Consider the following 25056-nt stretch of genomic DNA (forward strand, 5'->3'; position numbering starts at 1 on the left):
CCTCTGCCCTAAATTTCTACCTTTATTTAATTTTTCTTTTTCCAGGACAGCCTCGTCTATAATAGAGACATTGTTTAAGAAAGAAAGAAAGAAAAAAAGAATAAATATTTCACAAGGAATATTGCCATTTATTCTCGAAGAACAATTAGTAGACCTTTTGGTGTAAACTCTGGGATGGTTATAACAGGCTATCCAAAATTTATTGTCTTTATATGGAAAATAATCATGCAAAACAGGATGTTTTTATATGTCATGTTGACAATATGCCAAATTGTGAAAGTTAATTTTTATTTTCAACCTTAGTGGATATGAAACAAACCATGAAGTCAGTCTTTGGGAGTGTATAATATCATGTTGAGGAAGAAATAAGAGAGAGAAGATGAATCTGCAAAGCAGCAGTACCTTCTGATAAGTGGTACTGAGAAATGTAAGGGAGGATTCTTTGATCTGACCTTAACCATCTGGGCTGGAGACCAGTGGTTCTACAGTTGTCCGGGCCTTCAGTGCAAAATATGAACTGATGAAACATTCAGCTTGTGGAATGTATAGCTATCAGTCTTTCCAAAAACTTTAAAAAGAACTACCACTCAAATATTCATTAATTTAATTATAGAAAAATAAAGTGGTTTATCCATACAATTGAATATAATTTAAACCCATAAGTATAATTCTATTGCTCCAGTGAGGACCAGCCTCTAGCAGTACAGTGCTTGATGGGGATCTAGGGAAGTAATACTGTTTTATTTGATGGAGTAAGGGAAAAAGTCACATATTCTTGTAACTGTTTACTTCTGACTTTTTCTTTATTCTTCTGTATTATCTTTATTTTTCCTCTACCATTTATATGCCCCCCCAAATTCTTTCTGGGATTATAAAAATTACAGTGTGGTTACATTCTATTTTTCAAGTGAATGATTATAATGAGTACAGGTAAAAGAACATTTTTTTTCAATTCCTTACATGTTTAAAATAAAACCAACCGAAGAATCTGCATACATTTACACCTACATAACTTGTAATAGATTAACAGGGTGTGAGAAAGAAGGGTATTCTTCTCACACAGCTCTTTTATGGGCATACTTCATATTGTGGTTACAAAGAAAACCACTTAATTACTTACCTTAAATGGTAATTTTATAACTAATTTTAAAAGAATCATTAACCTAAACTTTTTGGTATGAAAACTAACCACTTCCTCTATTGAAATCCTTGTGGTGCATACCCACTCATCAACAGGTTTTTGTTGTTTTGTTTTGTTTTATTTTATATAACAAGGGCAGATCAAGGGCAGAAATGGTTACAAGGAATTAACCATCATCTTTGATCACCAACAAAACCTGTAAGGAAAGTACATCGGCAAATAATAATTGGGCTTCTTTGTTTTTGACTCCTAACTTTAATGAATATATCCCTCAGCTATGGGTCCTTGTGAACACTAGATTGTTTTCTATCTATGTCTTTTCAATCCAAAGCTATTATCAAGACATTTTAATCTAACCTGAGGTAAATTTTAGGCTTTGTTTCAGCTATGATGGGCATTGAAATCTGGGAATGCGTCTTTCAACATCAAGAATAAAAGAAATTGTGCCAATGTGGCTTCTGGGACTCAAGTGTTTGCCTTAATTATTAACCCAAACTGATCTATAGAGATCCTTAAGTGAAACTCATAGACCCTAATTGTGTAACACTTCCTTGAGTCAAAACTATATTTAACCTAATAGTATTATCAATTACACAGTACAGCTTAGTAAAAAAATAATCTTAATAATAACTTAAAGAAATATCTCACACCAGAGAAAGATGAGAATGGTAAACATAGGAAGGCATAGCAGTAGAAGTAGCAAAACATACTTCTGGAGCTAAGGCTCTTAGGGCCTTTCCTAAGATTCCTTGAGATTCACACATTAGGGTTTTGTTTCCTGGGTGCACCAACCCCCTGAAGTATATTGCCACCTGATACTCCTCTGACATGGCCACCAGCATAAATTACTCTCAAAAAATGTGTTATTGGTGATAATGTATTATTGATAATCCTAAAAGTATCATGTTAAGTTAAAGTAAGCAGATATGAAAGACCATATGATTCACTTTATGTGAAATGTTCAGAATATATAAATCTATAGAAATAGCAAGTAATTAGTGATTTCTGAGAGCTATAAGATTACATGTGGAGATAATGGAATGGGTATGAATTGAAAATAATGTCACTCAAATTTTAACGAGACAAATCTTGATTCTTCAATTCTCCGAAGCAGAGCCAATTAGTACATAACATATTGGAGAGGCAGGGCTTTATTTGTTAGCTAATGAAGGTCAACAACCCATAGTCAAACTCAAATCTGTTCTTCTACCATAAAACATATGAGTTAGGTTAACATGCTTTTCTGGGCTTGGAAGGCTCTAAAATATCCCAAATGGGCAGAGGATTTATGACATTTCTAGGAAGAAGGCACTATGATTGCAGAAATTCTGATTCTGTATCCCTCTGTCTTGTTAACAATATTTGGCCAGTTCTTGTAGGGGGATGTATGTTAAAATTGTAGTACTCAAGCTCTAAATTTTACAATGAAATGATGTAAAATAGAGGCTCAGTAATGTGCTGCAAGTCAGACATTCTTTTTTTTTTCTTTTCTATGAATGACACTTTATTCATTTTCTTTACAACTGAAACTCTGGGAACTCTAAATTAACATCCTTGCCCTTGAGCTTCTAATACACACCAGAAAAAGTTTCAGCCTTGTGCTCTATGTTGTTCTACTGTGCTTTGTCTAAATGAACCATTTTGAGCAAGCTGACATCCAGTTCTCATGGATCCTCTTGCCCACAGTCTCACTTGGGAAGATCAAATCCTGAAGGATGGCATCGTGGACTACAGTGAGGGTGCTGCTTCTGGAGCACTTCCCTCCCCCCCCCCCCAGTAGCTTTTCCGAGTTGTCTTGGGCAGAATCCTCCTCTGAGCAATGAAAACTATATGCTTCCCACTAAACTGTTTCTCCAATTCATGAACCAGCCAGACTTAGATTTTTCTGGAAAATTTCAACTGAGGAACTGGTACAAAAATTATGGTGGCTTTCCGGCCACCACCAACTTAAATTTCCTTGGTCCAGGTGATGTTTAGTTCCCCCAGCCATGCTGTGACTTGAGAACAGAGCTCATGTTCAGCTTGAGTACCGCCTGAGAGATGTTGGACTTGAATTCTATCGGCTTCTCGCCATTGGGCTTCACAGTCTTGGCACTGGAGCTGAACTTATCTGGTCCTTACGGAATGCTGACTTAGAAAGAGCCAAGTCAGACATTTTTAATGTATTTTTAGAACACAGTTGGGCAATTATGAATCAAGTCTTTAGAAAAGGAAGCAGCTAGAGAACAGTAGAAGAGAGAAAAGAACGGATTGCCTAGTGGGAAAGCAAAAGTAATATTTGTTGATTTTTTTGGCAATACATAAATGATGTGGACTTACTTAAATATTGGTGATGCTAATGCTATCTTATACTAAATACTACTCAACTACATAATTTAAAAGAGTGAATTTTATGATGTATGAAATATATTTCAAAAATAGTAACTAAATCAATAACTATAACAATAAGTACCGGCTTTCAGTTCCAAGCCTACTGCACGATTAGCTTGTAAACATCAGGGTATATCACAATGCAGATTCTAATCTGTTTGAGTAGTTCTTATCTACTCTCTCAACACTGAGCATTGGTAATATTCTTTGGAGAGGCCATGGCACAGCATAGTGTGCATTGTGGTTGAGGTTGTGTTTCTGTTGAAACTAATGAATTAGTTACATAATTTCTTATATTTTATGCAAAAAGCTTTGCTCAGTACTTTACTTTTCCAAGAGCTATAGTTCCTAAAACATTCATAATTTTCTAAAGGAAGGAACCTCAACAAAGGTAGAAATTCACAGAAAGAATAAATTGGTGGACTTACAGTTTTATTCATGTTTTATTAAAGGTTTGCTATATCTTAAAATGTTTAATCTCACCTGGCTTAGAGAATTAATTGTTTTTTCTCAAAAGACAAATAACCAAATCACTAGGTGTCCATTAAGCAAGATACTAGCAAGAGCCATGGGCAATCAAAACCATAGCTATCATATCTAGCAGAGATATCATCTCATTGACATTGTCCTCTGAGAAATGACAGGGAAATCTATTCTGAGAAACAACAGAGAAGCTGCGCACAAACAATATGATGCCCAAATTAAAAGCCAAGGTAACATGCAAGGGAGGAACCTCATAGGTTCCCTAACCCTAAACAAAGGACTATAAGTGACTAAAGACTTCTGAGAGAAGAAAAATAAGTCTTTTCCAGACCTGAGCCACCATGTTGGTTTTAGAATACTGAGGGGTTAGGCCCCAAATCATACACGCCTAAGTAGCATTAAACAAACACAATAGATTCTATTTATATGCTTATGTTTATGTATGCACATACATGTAGCAACAATGAGGATATAAAAATAGGCCATGAAAATGAGAGAGAATAATGAGGGAATTTTGAAATGGAAAGAGAGAAGACTAGAGGAAGTTGAGAGAACAATGGGTAAGGGTGACATAATGAATTAAACTTTTAAAATCATTATAAAGAGAATGTGACTTAAAATTGTTTTATGCTAATATAGCTGACATTTTTGCAAGAAATCTGTTTAAATTTGATACCCAAAGTACTTTTGTTGAGGGTGGACTATCATGAGTATTTATTCCCTAGTGTTTGATGTTACTTTAGATTAAAAATGTCTGAAGTTTATACCTGCTACTAATTCTGGATTATATTTTCCACCGCCAATTTTCCTGCTGTGTGAACTACTCACTGCCTCATCCTCCTGGAATCATGTTCCAATTTTTCCATACTTTCTCCAATATGTAATATGTTAGACAGAAATATCTCTGAAATATCATCTAAAATATCAAGAAAACATCCCTCTTATAGGTTGTTTTTGTAAGGCATTTTGTCTCAGTGAAAAAAAGTGAAGATTATGGTGCAGCTTCCCAATTCAAGAAACCATACGGAAATAAAAAAAGAACTTACAAGTATGCCCAGTGGTTTATCTAATTTTTTTCAAATTTCAAACCAAGCTGAGAATCAATGTCAATTCTCTTATCCTCTCAGTAATGACCACTGTAATTTGTTTACTTAGCTTTTTCTAAATACCAGTCACTTACCTATGTGTGTGAGTTAAAAACACTTGAGAAGTATAGGTGAAACTATTAGTACAATGGTGAAACATTTATCTCTGTTATGTCTTAAAGCTTTCCTTGAGCCAGTGTTTCTCTTAAAGTCCTAGGTTGCTAATACCTACAAAATTTTACTTTTAAACATTGTACAGTGCAAAATTAAGTAGGGTACTGTAACGAGTACGGGTTTTTCCCCCGTCGCCTGGTCTTGTCCCGCCACCAAACCAGCCCCAAATAACACACTGAGACTCTGTATTTGATACAATGCTGTTGGCCCGGTTACTTGTTTCTTATCGGCTAGCTCTGCCTTTAATTATTAACCCATTTCTGCTGATCTATGTATTTCTCTTACCGGGGAGCCAGCGGCATACTGCTTTCTTCAGACTTTCCATCTTGACTCCTCCTTACTACTTCCTATTTCCTCCTTGTCTCCTAGTCCCTCCTATCTTCCTTTCCTATTGGCCAACAGTGCTTTATTATTAACCAGTATGAGAAACATACAGAATGACCTCTCCCATCAGGGTACTGTGGCTACATTTATTTTCAGGAACACTCTTTCTTCATAGGAGATTTCCTTGGATATCACTCCAATTTACTCAAGGCTTTAACTTCTCCCTCCTATCAGGAAAACTCTGCAGGCTTTGAAATCCTGTTTCCTAGATTCTGTACAAATCTTTATAGGTCCATAGAATGGAGAAAGAAAATGTGATATATTTGCACAATCGAGTACTACACAGTGTGTGTGGGGGCAATGGAATCTTGAAAGGCAAATGGATGGAACTGGAAGAAACCATCATGAGTGAGGTAACCCTAGTCACAAAAAAGACAAACATTATATGTTCTCACTCATATATGGATTTTAGGCATAGATCAAAGAATCACTGACCTACTATCCATACTGCCAGAGAAGCTAGAAACAAGGTACACCTTAAGAGGGACTCACATGGCCTCCCAAAGAATGGATAAGTTACAAAATCTCATGATCATATTGAGAGTAGGGGGAAGGGGAGAGGGAGTTAGGAAAAAGAGAAGGTTAGAAGAGAAGGGGAGAGGAAAACCTGAGAGAACAGAAAGACTGAGTTGGGGGAAGAATAGAGGAGAGCAAGAAAAAAGATACCAAAAAAGAGGGAACCATTATAGGTTTAAAGAGAAATCTGTCACTAGGGAAATGTCCCGAGACATACAAATATGACCCCAACTAACATCCTAAGCAATAGTGGACAAGCTAACTTGAATACCCTTCCAATATAATGAGACTGATGATTATCTTATATCCTAGAGTCTTCATCTAGTAGCTGATGGAAGCAGAAGCAGACACAGCTAAACACTGGGCCAAACTCCTGGACCCAGTTGCAGAGAGGGAGAAGTGATGAACAAAGGGGTCAAGAACAGGCTGGAGAAACCCACAGAAACAGCTGACCTGACCAAGTGGGAGCTCACAGACCTCAGACTGATAGCTGGGAAACCAGCATAGAACCAACCCATACCCCCTGAATGTGGGTCTAAGTTAGGAGGCCTGGGTAGTCTATGGGACCTCTGGCAGTGGAACCAGGATGTATCCCTAGTGCATGAATGGACTTTGGGAGCTCACTTCCTGTGGAGGGATATTACCTTAGCCTGGAGACACTGGGGAGGGCCTAGGCCCTACCCCAAATGTCTTGACAGATTTTGATGATACCTCATGGTAGGCCTCACTCTCTCTGGGTAGTGGATGGGGGATGGAATGGGGGTTCAGTGGGGGACATGGGAGGATGGGAGGGAAAAGGGAACTGTAATCAATATGTAAAATAAGAAAACAATTTAATAATAAAAATACAAAAATACTGTGAAGAGTCTGAATATATTTGTATAGAGTCTTTATATTTTTATATAAATTATGCATAGATCTGTATGGAGTCTCCATAGATCTACAACATCTGCATAGATATGTATGTAGTCTGTATAAATTTGTATATTATGTTGATAGATTGGTACAGAGTCTGTATATATCTGTATCAAATCCACATAGATCTATATAGAGTCTGAATAGATCCATATAGCATTTTTGTAGTGGCAGCATGGATGTACAGAGTCGTTAGAAGTCAGTATAGAATTTCTATGGTTACATATAGAGTCTGTAGAATTCTGTACAGATTCTATGTAGACTATTACAAATATGTATAGATTAGTTTAACTTTTGAAGGGGTTTTATTTCCACAGAGAAGTTTTTCTTAAATTTATAATAATATATTTTTGTTACCTTCATATCAGTACTCTATATCTATTTCATTCTTGCCCATTTCTTTCCCCCATCAATCATCCTCTGCCCTCTACTCTCAAATTCCTTATTTTTTAAAAGAATTATTGTTCTTATACTCACATATGCATAAGTATATATTTTTATATGTTATATACAAACATACACATATTATGTGTATGTAACTTAGGATATATACATATATAATATACATATTTACATATATAGTTATGAGTTCATTTAGTGTATCTTATATGTACATTGGTTCAGATATTATTACTTGGATTTGGACAACCAGTGGTGGAGCTTGTCACTGAGTGTTCATAGCAACAGACTACTTGTAGTTCTCATCTAGCAATGAAACCACATGGAATTTCTCATGTCTATGTTGGTATGTTCACTGGTGTGCTCATTATATTTATCTTATTCAGAAAATCATAACATTGATTGTTCATGGGAGGAAAGAAGGGAGAGAAAACTGGGACTGATATGTAAAATAAGATTGTTTCTAAATTAAATAAATACTTTTTTAAAGAAAAGAAATCAGAGAAAAGCTTAGAGTCAGATGTGGTAGTACAGGTTTTCAATCTCAGAAGTCTGGAAACAAATGTGAGTTTTTGAACAGCCAAGTATGTACAATGAAAGAAATCATAGAAAATAGAGAGCTGGTGAAGATGTAATTGAATAAGAGTGCCATCTTGCAGTCCCAGCTACAAGCAGAACTTGGCAATTTTGGCCACATAGTATTGGCTTTCGAATCAAAGACAAAAATAAAAGATTATGGAATCTCATTCTGTGGCTAAGGAAAGTCACTAAGGCCTATCATGTTTCAAAGGACTCCCTGCAAGATGGCATTGGCATTTGTAACATCTTGGGACCTCCAAGGAAAGTCAAGTGCTAAATTTACAGCTTCACATAATTGCATCTCCAGGCCTTCATTCAGGCATATCCCTGACACATACCTGACTTCAGCAGCTTGGATTAGTCAAAGAGGAAGATTCCATAACCCAACCCTTTCTTTGAGTCTGTAAAGGTGAAACCTTGATTGCCTCAGATACCCAAAATAGTTGGAGATGCTATATCTGTGGGATAGTTGCCAAATATCTGCTGACAGGGCATAGAACCAAACCAAGAGAAAGAAGTGTGTTGCAGTCAACAAAGATAAAGGGAGTTGGAAATCTGAAGAGTAATTGGATATCATACATGGAGATGCAGTTTGAAATTCACCCACATGATTTTTGGTCTTGCTTTGTTCCAGTATTTCCTCATTATCCCTCCCCCTTTTTCTCCTTTTTGAAAAGTAATGCATATCCAGAGCAATTATATGTTGGAAATATGTGATTTGCTTTTTGCTTTTGATATTTTGGGGGATTCCAGGTAAGAGATTGCATGAGTCACAGAAGCCATTTTGAACAACGGATTTCTAAACAGTGCTAAGACTGTAATAGACTATGAGGACTTTTGAAGTTGGACTGAATGCAGTTTTGCATTATGATATGACTACAAGTCTATTGGGGACAGAGAGTGGAATGCTGTAGAATAATCCTTCTGAACAATATAAAATGTGTTGCTCCCATTGTTAATAAATGCTGATTGACTAATGTATGCATTAATCAATGTAGGCAGGATTTTCTTTTTTCCTTTTATATTTAAATTAGAAACGATCTTATTTTCCTTATCAATCCCAGTTCCTTCTCAGTCCCATCCTCCTATGCACCCCCAACACCAACTCGCTGCCTTCCTCTTCCTACTCCCTATCCACTCAGCAGAAGGAGAACATGTACCACATAGGGAAGAGCTTGAACAAATAACTCAAAGCCTGCCTGAACACTGGCATACTTTCTCCTAAATACCAAACCTTCTCCAATAAAGTCACACCTCTTAATAGTGCCACTGTCTATGGGTAAAGTATTCAAATAAATGAGACTATGGGGGTCATATATTTTCAAATTACTACATTCCACTCCCTGGAACCCATTGGTTTATAATTATAACATAACACAAAATGCATTTATTTCAACTTCAAATGTCCCCATAGCCTATCGCAGTTCCAACAATGTTTAAAAGTTCAAAGTCCCAAGTCTCTTCTTGTATTCATGAAATTTCTTAACTGTAATCCCATACAAAATGAAAATCAAAGAGCAGAAGACATGCTTTCCATATATAATGGCACTAGATATACATTACTCTTCCAAAAGAAAGGGAGGGAATGATAATGGGAAAATTCTGGACCAAAGCAAGACCAAAACCTAGTTGTATAATCTCTACACGAGTATCTCCATGTCTGATGTCCAAGTATTCTTCAGATCTCCAGCTCCTTTTATCTTTGTTGACTACAGCACACTTTTTTTCCCTTGTGGGCTGGATCCACTCCCTGTTATCAGGGAGACCACACAGCACTGGCATTTGTAACATCTTGGGGCCTCCAAATTGCTAAATTTACAGCTTCACATAATTGCATCTCTAGGCCTTCATTCACGCATATCCCTGACACATACCTTACTTCAGCAGCTTGGATTAGTCAAAGAAGAAGATTCCATAACCCAACTCTTTCTTTGATCCTGGACTCTAAAGCCAGAATCACATGGCCAAAGATGACAAGTTCTGCTTCTTTCTGGAACTGGAACAGGGTCCCCTTGTTGAATTACATGTTCACAAGCTTGCTTTATTCAGTGGTTTCCTTCCCTGTCCAAGCCTGGCTGTACTGAAATGTTTTCTGTAGCCTAGGCTGGCCTTGAACTCAGGGATCTGCTTGCCTCAGCTTCAAGAGTGGTGAGATTAAAGCTGTGCACCACCACAACTGGCCCTGAGTTTTTCTTTAATTACTTTTGAAAGGTTGGAGCTAAGCTTGATGGGACCTTGACCTGAAGTCTCCTATCCCTTTATTCTATTGAATATCAGGCTTTCCTTTAATCTATTAATCTTCTTAAACTTGTGATTTAATTCTGTTCTACTTGCTGGTGCTCCTTTTTTTCAGTCTGTACATTTTTTTTTTTATTTTCTCAGCATGTTCCTTTTCATTTTAAATCTTCATTAGAGTTAATACTAATAACCACATGACAGAGTCCATACTAGGATGTTTTGAGATTTCCTCTGCAAAAAGAATTATTCCAAAACTCTTCACTTTATCCTCAGACAAACTTGTTTGACAAGGATAAAAAGAAGGCATATTCTGTGTCAAAATATTACAAGAATAATTTCTAGGTCACATATTAGTATTCTTCTTATTGGAAACCTCTTCAGCTAGGCCTCCATAGTTCAAATAACACTCAGTACCACTGTATTTCAGGTTTAATAGGATGGCTCATCAAGCCCCAGTTAGCATGTTCAACTGCTTTTCTAATTCACAGCCCCAACACCCATATTTCTTTAAACAAAAAACATGTTCCAGCCTATCACAGCAATACCCCAGTTCTTGCTAGTAACTTCTGCCTTAGTTAGGGTTTTTATTGCTGTAAAGAGACACCATGACCATGGCAAACTTTTATAAAGGAAAAGTTTTAATTTGGATTGGCTTAAAGTTTCAGGGACTGAGCCCTTTGTTGTCATGGCAGAAAGCATGGTAGCAGGAAGGTAGACATAGTGCAGGAGAAGATGCAGAGATATGAAGGCAACAGAAATAAAGTGTATACCACCCATGGGATGGCTTGAACATATGAGACTTCAAAGCCTGCCCCTGCAATGTCACAATTCCTATTATGAGACCATGCCTACTCAAATGAAGTCACACCTCTGAATACTCCATATTGACAATCATTCAAACAAATGAATCTCTGGAGGCCATACCTATTCAAACTATCCTACCCTGTAAAAATGAAAAACTTGTAAAGAAAGCTAAATTGAAGTTTTTTATTATTTATTTTATATAACCAAGTCCATTTAAATGAAAACAAACATTTATAGACAATATTTGGGAATTTGGGCATCGTTCTTTCCAAACTACTTCCTGCTGGTAAGTGGCGCTGTCATGCAGGATTCGAAGAAGATGCAGAAATCATGGCTGTAGTCTGTAAGGCTGCTTTGTCCAGCTGTTTTGAATGTAGGATCACCTGGTACTCTGTTTCAGACGGTCTGGCTTGAACAGACCACATTAGTCTGGAAGGACTCCACCCTTCCAAAAGGAAGTTTTAATGAGTAATTCACTAAATGATTTGGTGTGTCTAATATATAAGGAAACTGAGACATATAGACACTAATTGCTTTGGCCAGTGATGGAGAAAGTGAAAACTTTAATCCAGGAAGAAACAACTATGAGTGAATTGTTTCTAATCGTTTTTATGAGAGTCACTATTACAATGTTTTCATCAAGAAAACTAGAAGTGCATTTTTCCTCAGAGAATCTGAGCTATTCTCCACCCATTACAACCTTGAAAACTAAAAACAAAAACAAAAACAAAAAAATTAGAGTGATATATTTGCTATCACAAAACTTCATAGATTTGGTGGTTTTATTATTTATTTATTTATTTATTTATTTATTTATTTATTTATTTAGGGCTTCACTTTGTAGCTTTGGAACATTTACTGGAACTTACTCTGTAGACCAGGCATGCCTTGAACTCAAAGAGATCCAACTGCCTCTGCATCCCAAGAGTTGGGATTAAAGGCGTGTGCCAACCATCACCACCTGGCCCATTTGGGTTATTTTCTTAAGTCACAGTCACAAGCTCAGGTACATGGCTCATTTGTTCTTTGATATTTTTATACGAACATAGAAAACCTATTTGAGGATAAAGATTTGAGTCCTTGAACTTATTACTGTATTTTTCCTATTGCTGCTTATCCATCCAGCCCAAAATATAGTTATTTAAAACAACAATCATGTCATTGTTCATGACATTTTTGATCAGAAATTGTGGCTGGGCTTAGTTGGAATGCTTTGGTTGTACATGGATAATGAGGGTAGTGTGATCTCAGTGATGCATGTGACCCATAGCTTAAACAGAATAGATTCCTATCTGCTTGCTATCTTAATATGTAGAGGCTAGACCAATGTTGTCTATTATCATAGTTAGAGATGATAAGTGCAATGGATAACACTTTTTTCTAGGTTCAGTTTGTGTCACGTGTGCTGAATTCTTAAGGACTGAGAATGGCTTAATAGAGAAATTATGGAGCAGACCTGTACAGAAAATAGCTAAAAGTAGTAAAAATAGAGCACAATTACTAACACAAAAATGCATAAAATTATTTTATCTTTTACAAAATAAATATTAGAACAAATTATGTGGAAAAACAATATCAATGGTACAAACCTGGCCTGATACTTGCTTTTATAAACACTAAAACACTGTGAGTTTTATTCATGAATTTATTTATTTTTTATTTTATATAACAAAGACCATTTAAATGAAAGCAAACATTTATAGACAATATTTGGGAATCTGGGCGCTTTTCTTTCCAAACTACTTCCTGCTGGTAAGGGGCGCTGTCATGTGGAATTAGAAGAAGATGCAGAAATCCTGGCTGTAGTCTGTAAGGCTGCTTTATCCAGCTGTTTTGAATGTACGATCATCTGGTACTCTGTTTCAGGTGGTCTGGCTTGATCAAACCAGATTAGTCTGGAAGGAATCCATATCTTTTCATTTTCTGTGGAAACAAAAATAGAAATCCTTTTCCCCAGTAACTTGTCCTTGAACTTAAATTTTGGAGTCAAAGCATTTTTTTTTAATTTAATTTATTATTTTACATGTCGATCCCAGTTCCCTCTTCCTCCCTCCGAAGCTCCTTTCCTCCTTCCCTCCTTCCCTCCCTTTTACCCTCTCTGCCCTCTCACATGCACTCTAACCATCCTCCCCTCCCATCCCCCCACCCCAATTCCATATGTAGGGGAATGCCATCCAGTTGGGGTCATGTAGATCTGACAGGTCATGTGAAGTAGGGACTAGGGCTTCTCTCCTGTCTCTAGATTAAGGCAGTTATCCCTCCATGGGGGATGTGTTCGAAAAGTCCTTTTGTGAACTAAGGATACATCCTGGCTCCACTGTCAGAGGTCTCTTAGACTGCTCAGTCCTTCTGGCTGAGACCCATAATCAAGGGGGCCTGAGTCCATCCCATTCTGGCTTCCCAGCTATCAGTCTGGGGGCCTGTTAGCTCCTCCTTGTTCAGGTAAGCTGTCTCTATGTGTTTCTGCAACCTGGTCTTGTCCTCTCCAACTGCATCTGGGTTCTACTTTCACTCAGTGTTTATGTATGGGTGTTTGCTCCTGTTTCCAGGCATTAGATGAGGGCTCCATGGGTAAGTTAGTTGTTGATCTCACTCTCTGGGAAGGGCATTTATGGTAGCCTTTCCACGGAAGCTCGAATTTTAGTTGGCAGTAGTCTTGTAGTTTTTTTGTGACTGGGTTACCTCATTCAGGATGGTTTCTTCAAGTGCCATCCACTTGCCTGCGAATTTCAAGATACCATTATTTTTTTTTTCTGCAGAGTAGTATTTCATTGTGTAGATGTGCCGCATCTTCATTACCCATTCTTCAAATGAGGGGAATCTAGGTTGCTTCTAGGTTCTTGATATTACAATTTGTGCTGCTATGAACATAGTTGAACAGATGTCTTTGTTGCATGTATGTGGATGCAAGGTGTAAATGGCTATAAAATGAAATAAAGTTAAAATCAAGAAGTCCAGTCCTGAAAATCCAGGCCTCTGCTAAAGAAAGAGGCCTCAGCTGGAGAGTTCCAGTTTTCAGTGAGATCCGACTATCCTGCAAAACTTTCCCAAGTTTCAGGTCAGCCTTTGTCCTCTTCTGCCAGCTATTGGCCAGAGGTTATTCATGAATTTATATGACTGCTTTAAGTCATAATGGCAGAGTTAAATATTACAAGAATTGTTATGGTTCAAAAGTATAAAACACATTCTGGGCATTTATTTGAACTGTTTATTGATCATGAATTAGATAAATGATTATTTTAATATCTCCATAAATAAGTCAATAAGATTTTTCTCCTTTTTATGATAATATTTTTTATTTAAATTTGAAACAAGCTTGTTTTACATGTCAATCCCAGTTCCCTCACCCTCTCCTGCTCCCCTGTCCCCCTCCCAACCCCATCTCATCACCTTTCTGCTCCCCAGGGAGGGTGAGGCCTTCCATGGGGGAATCTTCAAAGTCTGTCATGTCATTTGGAACAGGGCCTAGGCCCTCCTCATGTGTCTATGGTGAGAGAGTATTCCTCTATGTGGAATGGGCTCCCAAAATCCATTCATATAGTAGGGATAAATAGTGATCCACTACCAGAAGTCCCATAGACTGTCCAGCCCTCCCAACTAACACCACCGTTCAGGGGGATGGGTTGGTCCTATGCTGTATTCCCAGCTATCAGAATGGGGTTCATGAACTCCCCCTTGTTCTGGTCAGCTGTTTCTATATGTTTCTCCAGCCTGGTCTTGACCCCTTTGTTCATCAATCCTCCCTCTCTGCTACTGGATTCTAGGAGTTCAGCTCAGTGCTTTAGCTGTGGAAGATTTTTAAGTGATTACATTTCAACTGTAATTAAGTTCCAGAGGTTAAAATTAACATATCTATTGGAAAATAAAAAGCAGGATGATAAAAGTGATATTTTCTCAAACAGTGGTGTTTTCCCTATGAAAGAGAATTATCTGAAAGATTTATACCTCAGACAGGCTATGCAAGATTTAGTAGAAAAAGCATGAACCTAATCCTTTGCATGTCCATAGGTGAGTACATGTTTTAAATTTTATAAAGTAGCAGGGTATGCAAGTGTTGAGAAATAGTCCTACCTGCGTGTTCCTCACTTTCCCCACTTATTTGCCAATTCGAGGAGTTTCTTATTCTTTCAGTCTCGTGGTGTGCATAATAGAGTCCAGTATAAAATACAATATAATAATACTCTATTTTGTTTTACACAATTGTGTTTGGAGATCAGATATACTAGGCAATGTATATCTGTATTGTTACTTGCTACTGTGATGAAGTATCCAAAAATGAAGTTTAAAGAACTTAGAGTTTATTTTGACTTGAGTTTATTTTGATTTGAATTATCAAGGGATGTAGTTTATCATAACAGACAAAGCATGCCAGATGGAAAAGCCAGTGTTAATCAAATTTCATTTACAGTCAAGAAGCAGAGAATAAGGAATTTTTGTCATCAACTCATATTTTCCTGCAGGCAGGTTGGGACTTCAGCCAGTTGCATGGCACCACCCACATTTAGGATGTTTTTCTCCCTCAATTAAATTATTTTATTGTCCAATTATAGCTGCAAATAAACTATTTCCTCTAGAATGTAATCTCTCTTAAAGTTAGCAAAAAGCAGAGACAGAGAGACAGAGAGAGAGACAGAAGAGAAACAAGAAAAGACTATACTTTGTAGAGCTGTTACTATATAGACAAGGGTAATAAATAATTAAACTTTGTCACCTTATGACCTCTTATTTATTCATGGAATTTCAGATGCTCCCTTACCATAACAGCAGCTAATCATATTATATCACATGTACTTTTCATCACCAACATTAATATATCTCTCAGGGACATGCACTGTACCAGTATTTCAGAGATATTACAAACTGCTGATCTGTACCAGTCAAGAATAACTCAATTGTTCCTGACACACAGAAATATTACCCTCACACAGAATAGTCTAAGTAATTCAGAAAATAACCTCTAACATCAGTGATAAATCTCTACAATGAGAGAAGTGTCTCTTCCATCATATTCACAGTACAAGTATCCTAAATGGGAACTGTGGTCAGGGAGGGGAAGTAGCTGATTTAGTGAGAATGAATACTGACACTCCTTGGTTTTGTACATTTCAGTGATAAGACAGGCAATGGGAGGCTGTATATTAACACTTTACCTTTTTCTTCCGGATGACTATACCTGTAGAGGTGCTACAGCAAACTGTTAGTGATTCCCTTCTATGACAACATGGATACATTAACTCATACTGATTTCCGAAATTCTAAATACTAGTATAATACTGAGAATAATAAAAAGCACCAAGCACAGATGTACTATATTCAGACAGGAGAAGACAGAGGATATGCTTTAATTGGTAGCTAAATTTACTAAGCTATTAGCCCATTTTGTTTGAAAAGTGCTTAAGGAAGTGCTACTGAGGAAATCCTTTAATCCAGCAATGGAGATCCCCAGCACCTGTGGAAAACTTGATCCTTTCTTCCTCTTTGTCATCAGAATCCCAGCTTTGAACAGAATGGCATGATGCCCAATGGCCTAAAATACACAAATTGAACTAAGGTAGGGATTTCTGATATTTTTTTCCTCAATGAAAAGTGTGGCAGCTTCTGGAGCCATATCTTCACTTGTGGCTTTTCCCTTTTTTAATGTCTAAGTAAAAGCCAGAGACTCTCCATTATAGATCTTGAGAGCACTCACTTAACTTATGTGAGGTAAACTTTTTTATACTCAAATTGCCACATATTATATTTTGTTATTTCATCATAATCTAGTTTTATACTATACCAACAGTTCCATCATCAAAATCTTAAAAATTCTTTTAAGAGGCAACTGTATCTGGGACAAAAAAATGGTGAAAAACATACTACATCTTTTTTATTATGAGACACACTTTGTGCCATATATTTTTAGAAGTGCATTAACACAATTCTTCTACCTACTTTGTGATGTATGTTCTGTCTACACACCCACTACATGAAGCAGAGATATAATGAAGTGACACAACTTGCCCCAGGGCTCCTAAATAAGGAGAGATAGAACCAGGATTTTTGGGTACTAGAATCTGGGCAATTTCACAAAATCAAGTTAATATTTTCATTGATGAATACATACCTGTATGTGTCCCAAGTCAGGAAAATGTTCTCTTATGAGCTATGATTATAACCAATATTTTCTTTGTGTATTTTTTGTTTGTTTTCAGAAGCTCACAACAAGAATTTAACATAGTTGTGGAGATTGAAATCTCTTTACTCTGTGTTTAATGCATTTATATTGGTGTATATTGAGCTTGCACAGATCTTGAACAGTGACATTTAAAATAGCACATTTTAAAACAAAAATCTGGATCATCTCAAAATCAATGTCAAATCTAACTGAATTGCTGGTTTTAGTTCTTTAATATGATTACTTCTGTTTGTTTATGCATTATCACTGAATATGAGAGAATGGATGCCAAAATATTACAGAAGCTGTCAAATAAAACTCAACATAAATATGAAAGATTATGAAGATATTTTAATGAGATAAAATAAGAATTAAACTGGAGCCATTCTTCTGACTGTATACTGGAATTACTGATAACTATATGACAATGGAGGAGTTCAATATCTATTGTTCTTTTCTGGTTCTATTTCATTACCTAACTATGGCTGTGTCCATGCCTTTGTTCTTTCCACACTATTATTTTTCTGTTTTGCTAAAAACTTCTTAGACAACATCTTTGAGATCAATTATCAGCTATATTCCTTCACTCTTAAGAGAATCCCCACTGATGTGATTATGATGAGAGAACCCTTCACATGTCTGTGAATTGGTTATAAGCTGTTAGTAAACACACAAATTTGAGATACGCCAAGCAAGACCATGTCTCTCTAGAAACTGAAAAGATGTTAAGTATTATAAAATTTGATTAAAGTTGCTGTTAGTGTTATTTAAGTTCTTGTAAGCACTTCTTATATTTTTTTTCTTGTGCATGAGCAAAAACACCGAAGATGGGACAATTTGACTCCTAATTAACAGCTATTTGATACTCTTTTGATGCCTAGTTTGTTTAGAAAAGGGAACTACAATAAATATCCGACCTTATGTCAATACCACACGTATTGTAAACTCCACAGATGCGTTGAGACAATGATACAAAAGGGTTTAGTTTATTATCCTGGTACAGTCTTAACTAGAGATGTGGGTTCTTTAACAAAGTTTCTATAGGGGTTTTTGTTTTATAAAAAAAGACTTAATAAAAATGAATTTTGCATGTGAACAAAGCATTCTCAGAAGAGGGAAAAAAAGTATATTGTTTTACATAGCAAATGGTCTGGCAAGATATGGAGCATTGATGAAATAGTAACATGAATATTAAGGGGAAAAGCAAACACTTCCCTATTGGATGTAAGTATGGCATCACAATATTATACTCACACCTGGAACTATTAGTGGAGCCATGAATATGGCTAGACAGGTCATAGGCCCTGGGAAAGAACTTACTACTGCTATTCTATTAATGGATCACAGAATTAAGTTAACTTCTAATGAGTTATTATTATGTATATAAGTTACTACATTTCTCATAGATGATCAGAGAAGTTTTTTCCTTGAAGCATCTCGCAATTAACACAGAAAGCCACGGCTAATGAGGTGCATAGCATAAGTGAGTGTAGAACACTCATCCTTAAATAGAGCATCTATACCTTATCCCCTCATCACATTGGTTAGGCACTATTGTAAAAGAGGTGGTTGAAAGATTACATGGACAAGAGGAAATAGAAAATCATAGTGAAACAGAATATATACATATATACATACATATATGTATGTATATATGTATATATTCTGTTAGGGTTAGGGATATATATATCATAAGGTAGTTAATTGTATGAACACACAGCCATTGTGATAGCATACATTATAACTGTACAAACTCAGTTCAAATAAAGTATCAAAACTGAAAGGATAAAGGGGTATGAAAGGGACATGAAATACCAGCCATAATCAAGGATCTATTGACAATGAAGAGGAGTTGATATAGTCAGAGTCAGTTTTCTTCAAGAACTTGACCCCTTGTGGATTCGTTACATTGAAGCAAGTAGTCCCATACCCAGGACTATTTGGGTTGCATGAAAAACAACAACAGCAACAAAAACAAACTTGATGGGTTTAGAAAAAAGAAAAGAAAAAGGAATGAGTGGGAAGATGATGATGAATCTCTTAAGAGTTGGGAGGGGGTAATGTAAATAAGATCAAAATACATTGTATGAACTTTAAAAAACATATTGAAAGAATATGTTTGATGTTATATTTTGATCACACTCTGGTAATAAAGTTTGCTTTCAATAAGAGAGTGGAGCTAGCCACTAGCTGGGCAAAATTAACCATAGAGGTTTTGGAGAATAGATAGGAAGTAGTAAGGCAAGGCTTAGAATGGATCTCAACCCTTTTGGATGAAGGAACAGAAGAGATGAAGGGTCAATGTTGCTTCTCCACCACTTCTCTAATCATTAAGGTTTTTACTCTGGCATTTAACTGCTTATTATTTAAATAATAATTAGATAAACACATTATCTTGTGTCCAACATAGTGCACAAAACACAAGATAGCCTCCAGTCCCTGACTTTGTAGGTACTAGAGTCACACACACTGAAGCTGCAAGTGGTGGAGCTTTTTCCACTCTCTGGTGGTGGCTGGCTTTTACTTCCTTGTTCCAAGCTCTGTGAGTGAGTCTGGGATTTTCTTGTGGCATCCTTTCTACAACATACTCCAACTGGTGCCTAAACTCCACAGGCCTCAAATTTAACAAGTGCCTAGGCTCTAAATGCCAGAGTTAGCTTCCCACTATTGGATGGCTCTGCCTTCAGGCAGCCCAATGGTCTCACTTCCCATAACATACACTTCTGCACATTTCCCTGTGTCCACTTTACAGAGACCTGTCTCCTTCTCATGGGAGAAGGATCCCTTCCTTGTGCTACTGCCACACTAGGTCAGCTGCCTTGACACCTGATTGGGCTTCTATTGTTGCTGTGATTGTTGTACACTTTAGCTCACGGCTATGGGCAAGTAGCTAGCTGCAGCTGCCCTCAGCCAGACAGTGCACTGCCTGTGTTCTCTGCTTGACTGGGCTACTTGGTGACAGTCAGCCTCAGAGTTCACTGTCATCATCATCAGATCTGGTGAGACAACTGGGAATTCTTTTTATTTATTTTATTATTTTTTTATTTTACATGTTGACAACTGGGAATTCTTAAAGGGGAGATTTAGTTTTAAAATAATGTTTTTTCTCATATTAAAAATATTGGAAATAATATTTGGATGGATAGAGTTAGGTCTCTGTATGATTCCACAATGGATTGTTTGAAAATGGAACAACTAAATGAAGGGATAATCAAATTATATGGGATTTAATGTCTATTAAAATCATTATCAGTTTATTAATTCATATTTTATCCCTAAAAATGTTGTTTGATATTGGTGCCAGATATGAAAAATTGACTGATAAGATACAATTATTGGAAACACATACTGATGAAACTAAGAAAAATATTCTCACCAAGACAAAGGTATTTAGAGCAAAACTGTCTCACCATTGCACTAAGAAATCAAAGAGGAATAGCCCAACATTATTAGAAAACAAAACTTAATTTACTATTTAAGAATGACCACCATATGAGAGTTATCACCAAGTCTACTTGGATGTTAAGTGGAATACTATAGAAATGTTAGACTTGAAGAGATTTATTATTAGTTACATTTGGTATGCATTCAACTTTTGTGAAGCAGATGTTAAATTCATTCAGAACAGAATTATTCTCAAGACTGGAAAGATTTAATCATAGCAGTATTGGAATCTTGTCCTCAGTTGTAGTAGAGAATATGATGGAGAGGTGAGTTAGGGTCTTTGACAAATGAGGTAGGACTGGAGGGGATGGAATTTTCCAAGATCACATTCTCATTGAGGACCATTATGCTAAAGTAGAGAGACAGATTACATTTGAACATCACACCTTTTCCCTATGGCATAGAGAAATTTTGACTGCACTGGACAAGATTGAAGAAAATGAGCCATTTTCTAAAATTACACAAGGCTCAAAAAATCCTTCTCTAATTTTTACAAATACTGACTTCAACTGTTAATAGAATGGCATCAGATCCAGAAGTTAAATATTTATTGAAACTTGACTTTTGAAGATGTTAATTCAGAAAGTAAAAGTCTCATCAGGTGTTTAATGTCAAGAACAGCACCCATAGAATAAGGGATCAGAAATACAGTTGATTAGAGAGAGCTTTCAAGACTTTGGGATCAAGGGTCTTAGACATCACTCTGAAAGTTCCTTCTAATCTACTGCCACTTCTTGAGGTCATATAAGGAAAAGATAAGCTGCTAGATACTATCATTTATTTTATTTCTTGATGATTTACAATTTCTCTCCTGGCATACCAAAAGAGATAAAGTGCAACCAATGTGACCAGAGGTATTAGCTCTACCATACGTCAAAGAAGGAGTTTCATAGTCAACTTGGGAGTATATTTTAAAATAAGTTTTATATGATTATATTGAGAGCTACAGTAAAAGAGATAAGGGAGAATTCTCATAGCAGAAGTGGTCCCAGAAGTAGAGTAGTATAGTCCTCTGTCCCAGGGCATTTGTGGTAGAAACTGAGGTGAGTTTCAGGGAAGTGGGCTCCTCTGTCCAATCAGCTTAACCATATGATGTTCAGATACCTATTAGTTTTAATCACATCTACAAGTATAACATCCAGAATTATTTAGGTTACATGAAAGTAGAAGAAATAAGCATAGCAGAGTCAGAAAACCCTTTAGTATTTTTGGTCTCTGGCTACTAGAAAACTAAAGCAATTTCTGGACAGGAACATAAAATTGAGATGTCTATTCCTAAGCTGCCTGACATGTTTCTGTCTCTTTTCTTCCTGGCAGGATTATGCTGTTCATACCTTAGAAAACCCTGTGGTCAAGGCAGTTCATATCTTAGAAAACCCTGTGGTCAAGGCAGCAGGCAGTGGCTGCTATATAAACATTCAAAACCCTGATCCTACTGATCTACTGTGGGCTACTAAGCCCCACCACATTTTTAGTACCTTTGAAAGAGGATCAAAAGGAAGAAATATTCATCATATATGTAAATATGTCTCAGAAGCATGTGACACTATGATGATATCTCTATTTTTCTCTAGATGATCTTGCATACATATTCATTTGACATATAAAGTTTCGATAGGGCTAAGATTGGGGATGGTAGGGAATGTAGAATGCCATTAAAGCCATTGTCATCAAATTTGAAAACAGTTATTTTAGAGGAGATGACCTCACCATACAGGAATCCCATTGTTGCTTTTCACTAGAGTTTTTAAAATTGTTGTATGTATATATTTTTAATGCTAGTGTTGTTTTGTCGAAGAGGTGCTGGGTGCTGGAGGGAACAATCTTTCAGGAACCAATGTCTAGAGTCCTTTTTTTCTTTATTTTTCCCTTTTTATTTAAATTTGAAACAAGTTTGTTATACATGTCAAACCCAGTTCCCTCATCCTCCTATCACCCCTACCAAAACCCAGCCTGTCACCTTTCTCCTCACCAGGAAGGATGAGGCCTTCCATGGGGAGTCTTCAAAGTCTGTCATATCATTTGGGGGGGGGCAGGGCCTAGGCCCTCCCCCATGTGTCTAGGCTGAGAGAGAATCCATCTATGTGGAATGGGCTCCCAAAGTCCATTTGTATACTAGGGATAAATAGTGATCCATTACTAGAAGCCCCATAGACTTACCAGTCCTCCTAACTAACACCCATAACCTGGGAGTCTGGGTCAGTCCTGTGCTGGTGTCTCAGCTATCAGACTAGGGTGCATGAGTTCTCCCTTATTCAGTTAATCTGATTCTGTGGGTTTCTCCAGCCTGGTCTTGAGCCCTTTGCTCATCACTCTTCCCTCTCTGTAACTGGATTCCAGTAATTCTGCTAGTGTTTAGCTGTGGGTGTCAGCTTCTGTTTCCATCAGCTACTAGATGAAGGATCTAGGATATAAGGTAATCATCAATAAATCTCATTGTTTTGGAAGGGCATTTAAAGTAGCCTCTCCACTATTGCTTAAATTGTTAGCTGGGTTCATCCTTGGAGATTTCTAGGCATTTCCTTAGTGCCAAATTTCTCCTTAAATCTATAATGGCTTCTTCTATTATGGCATATCCTTTATTGTTCTCCTCTAATCTTTCCCTGTCTCAATCTTCCTGTTCTTTCATGCCTCTCCCCTCCTCTTCTCCCATTCTCTTTCTCCTAACTCCTTTCTCCCCTCCTTCCATGCTCCCAAATTTCTCAGGAGAACTTGTCCCTTTCCCCTTCTCCAGAGTACCATGTATGTCTCTCTTAGGGTTGTCATTTCTCTTAGCTTTTCTGGCTGTGTGAATTTCATTCAGTATTTTAGTTCATAATAGTGAACCAAAATTTTTCTAAATGTTTTCATTAGTATCTGCCTTATCCTCACATGCTGTAATTGAAGGTCATGGGATTTTCAAAATGTGTGCTGATTCTGTGGTTGGTTCATCTAAAAAAGTTATTGCTCTGAAAATATTCTTCAATGTAAAAAGTTTCCTAAGTAAATGGCAGATATAAACTTTGTCAGCTACTTGTTCATTCACAAAAATGAAAAGTACTTTAGAAGGCTTGGCTAATAATAAACAAATTAAGAGAGGGATTATTTGATATGATCCTTCATATCCATTCAACATAGAACTTTTTCAAGAAAATATGTGTTAAGCTGATAATTATCTGTTCAAATAATGCCCATTTATAAGATATTATATGGCTTCCAATTCATTAATATTTCCATTTATTCTCAGAGTTCTGTATTTCCTCTTTTGAAGCTCATTGCAACTTTTCCTTGCCAAATACAACTTTTGATTACACCTGAAGTTCATTTTGGTAAGTTAAGATATTTAAATACACTAAAAAAGAAAAGTTAGAGAAAACACAAAAAATTAAAATTCTACCTGAGGTGGTTTTTATCATATTTCTCAAAAATGAATATATAGACCAAAATTTTAAATATTCTGTCTATGCTCATAATTGTTTAGACTTGTGGTTCTCAAGTGACTTGTAGGTCATGATGATGCCTTTGGTGTTTCAAACCACTCTTTTATAGGCATCACCTAAGACCATCAGAAAACACAGATATTTACATTATGATTCATAACAATAGCAAAATTACAGTTATGAAGTAGCAATGAAAGTAACAACACCGGGAACCATATTACAGGATCACAGTATTAGGAAGGTTAAGAACCACTGGTTTAGAAGATTTGATAATTTTATCTTTTTACTGATACTTAAATAATAACAGAGAAGCTAGGAAACAAGGAGAACCCTAAGAGAGGCATGCATGTTCCCTCAGAGAAGGGAAAAGGGACAATATGTGAGCAAATTGGGAACATGGGGGGGTAGGATGGAGGGAGGTAGGAGAAAAAGGAGGGGAGAAGAGGATTAGGGAAGAGAACATGTGGGATCAGGAAGACTGGGTCGGGGGAACAATAGAGGGGAGCAAGAAAAGAGAAACCTTAATAGAGGCAGCCATTATAGGTTTAAACAGAAATCTGGCACTAGAAAAATATCCAGAAATATATCAGAATTACCCCAACTAATAATCTAAGCAGTGGTGGAGAGGGTACCTTAAATGTCCTTCTCCTATAATCCTGACAACTATCTTAAATGCCATCCTAGAGACTTCATCCAATAGCTGGTGGAAGCAGAAGCAGAGATCCACAGCTAAGCACTGAGCTTAACTCCTGGAATCCAGTTGAAGAGAGAGAGGAGCAATGAGCAAAGGGGGCAAGAACTTGCTAGGAAAACCCACAGAAATAGCTGACCTAAACAAGTGGGAATTCACAGACCCTAGACAGACATCTAGGGAAACAGCATTGCACCAAACCAAGTTCTCTGAATATAGGTGTAAATTAGGAGGCCTGGGGAATCTTGGGGACCTCTGAC

General features: G+C 36.8%; 1 pseudogene; it reads right to left on the reverse strand.

Moving 5' to 3' along the window:
- Positions 1-2658: 2658 nt before the first annotated feature.
- LOC127224785 (40S ribosomal protein S7-like) overlaps positions 2659-25056 on the reverse strand; it is a 49521-nt pseudogene continuing 27123 nt past the window's right edge.

This window comes from Phodopus roborovskii, unplaced genomic scaffold (genome assembly GCF_943737965.1).
Source record: "Phodopus roborovskii unplaced genomic scaffold, PHOROB, whole genome shotgun sequence".
Classification (NCBI taxonomy): domain Eukaryota; kingdom Metazoa; phylum Chordata; class Mammalia; order Rodentia; family Cricetidae; genus Phodopus; species Phodopus roborovskii.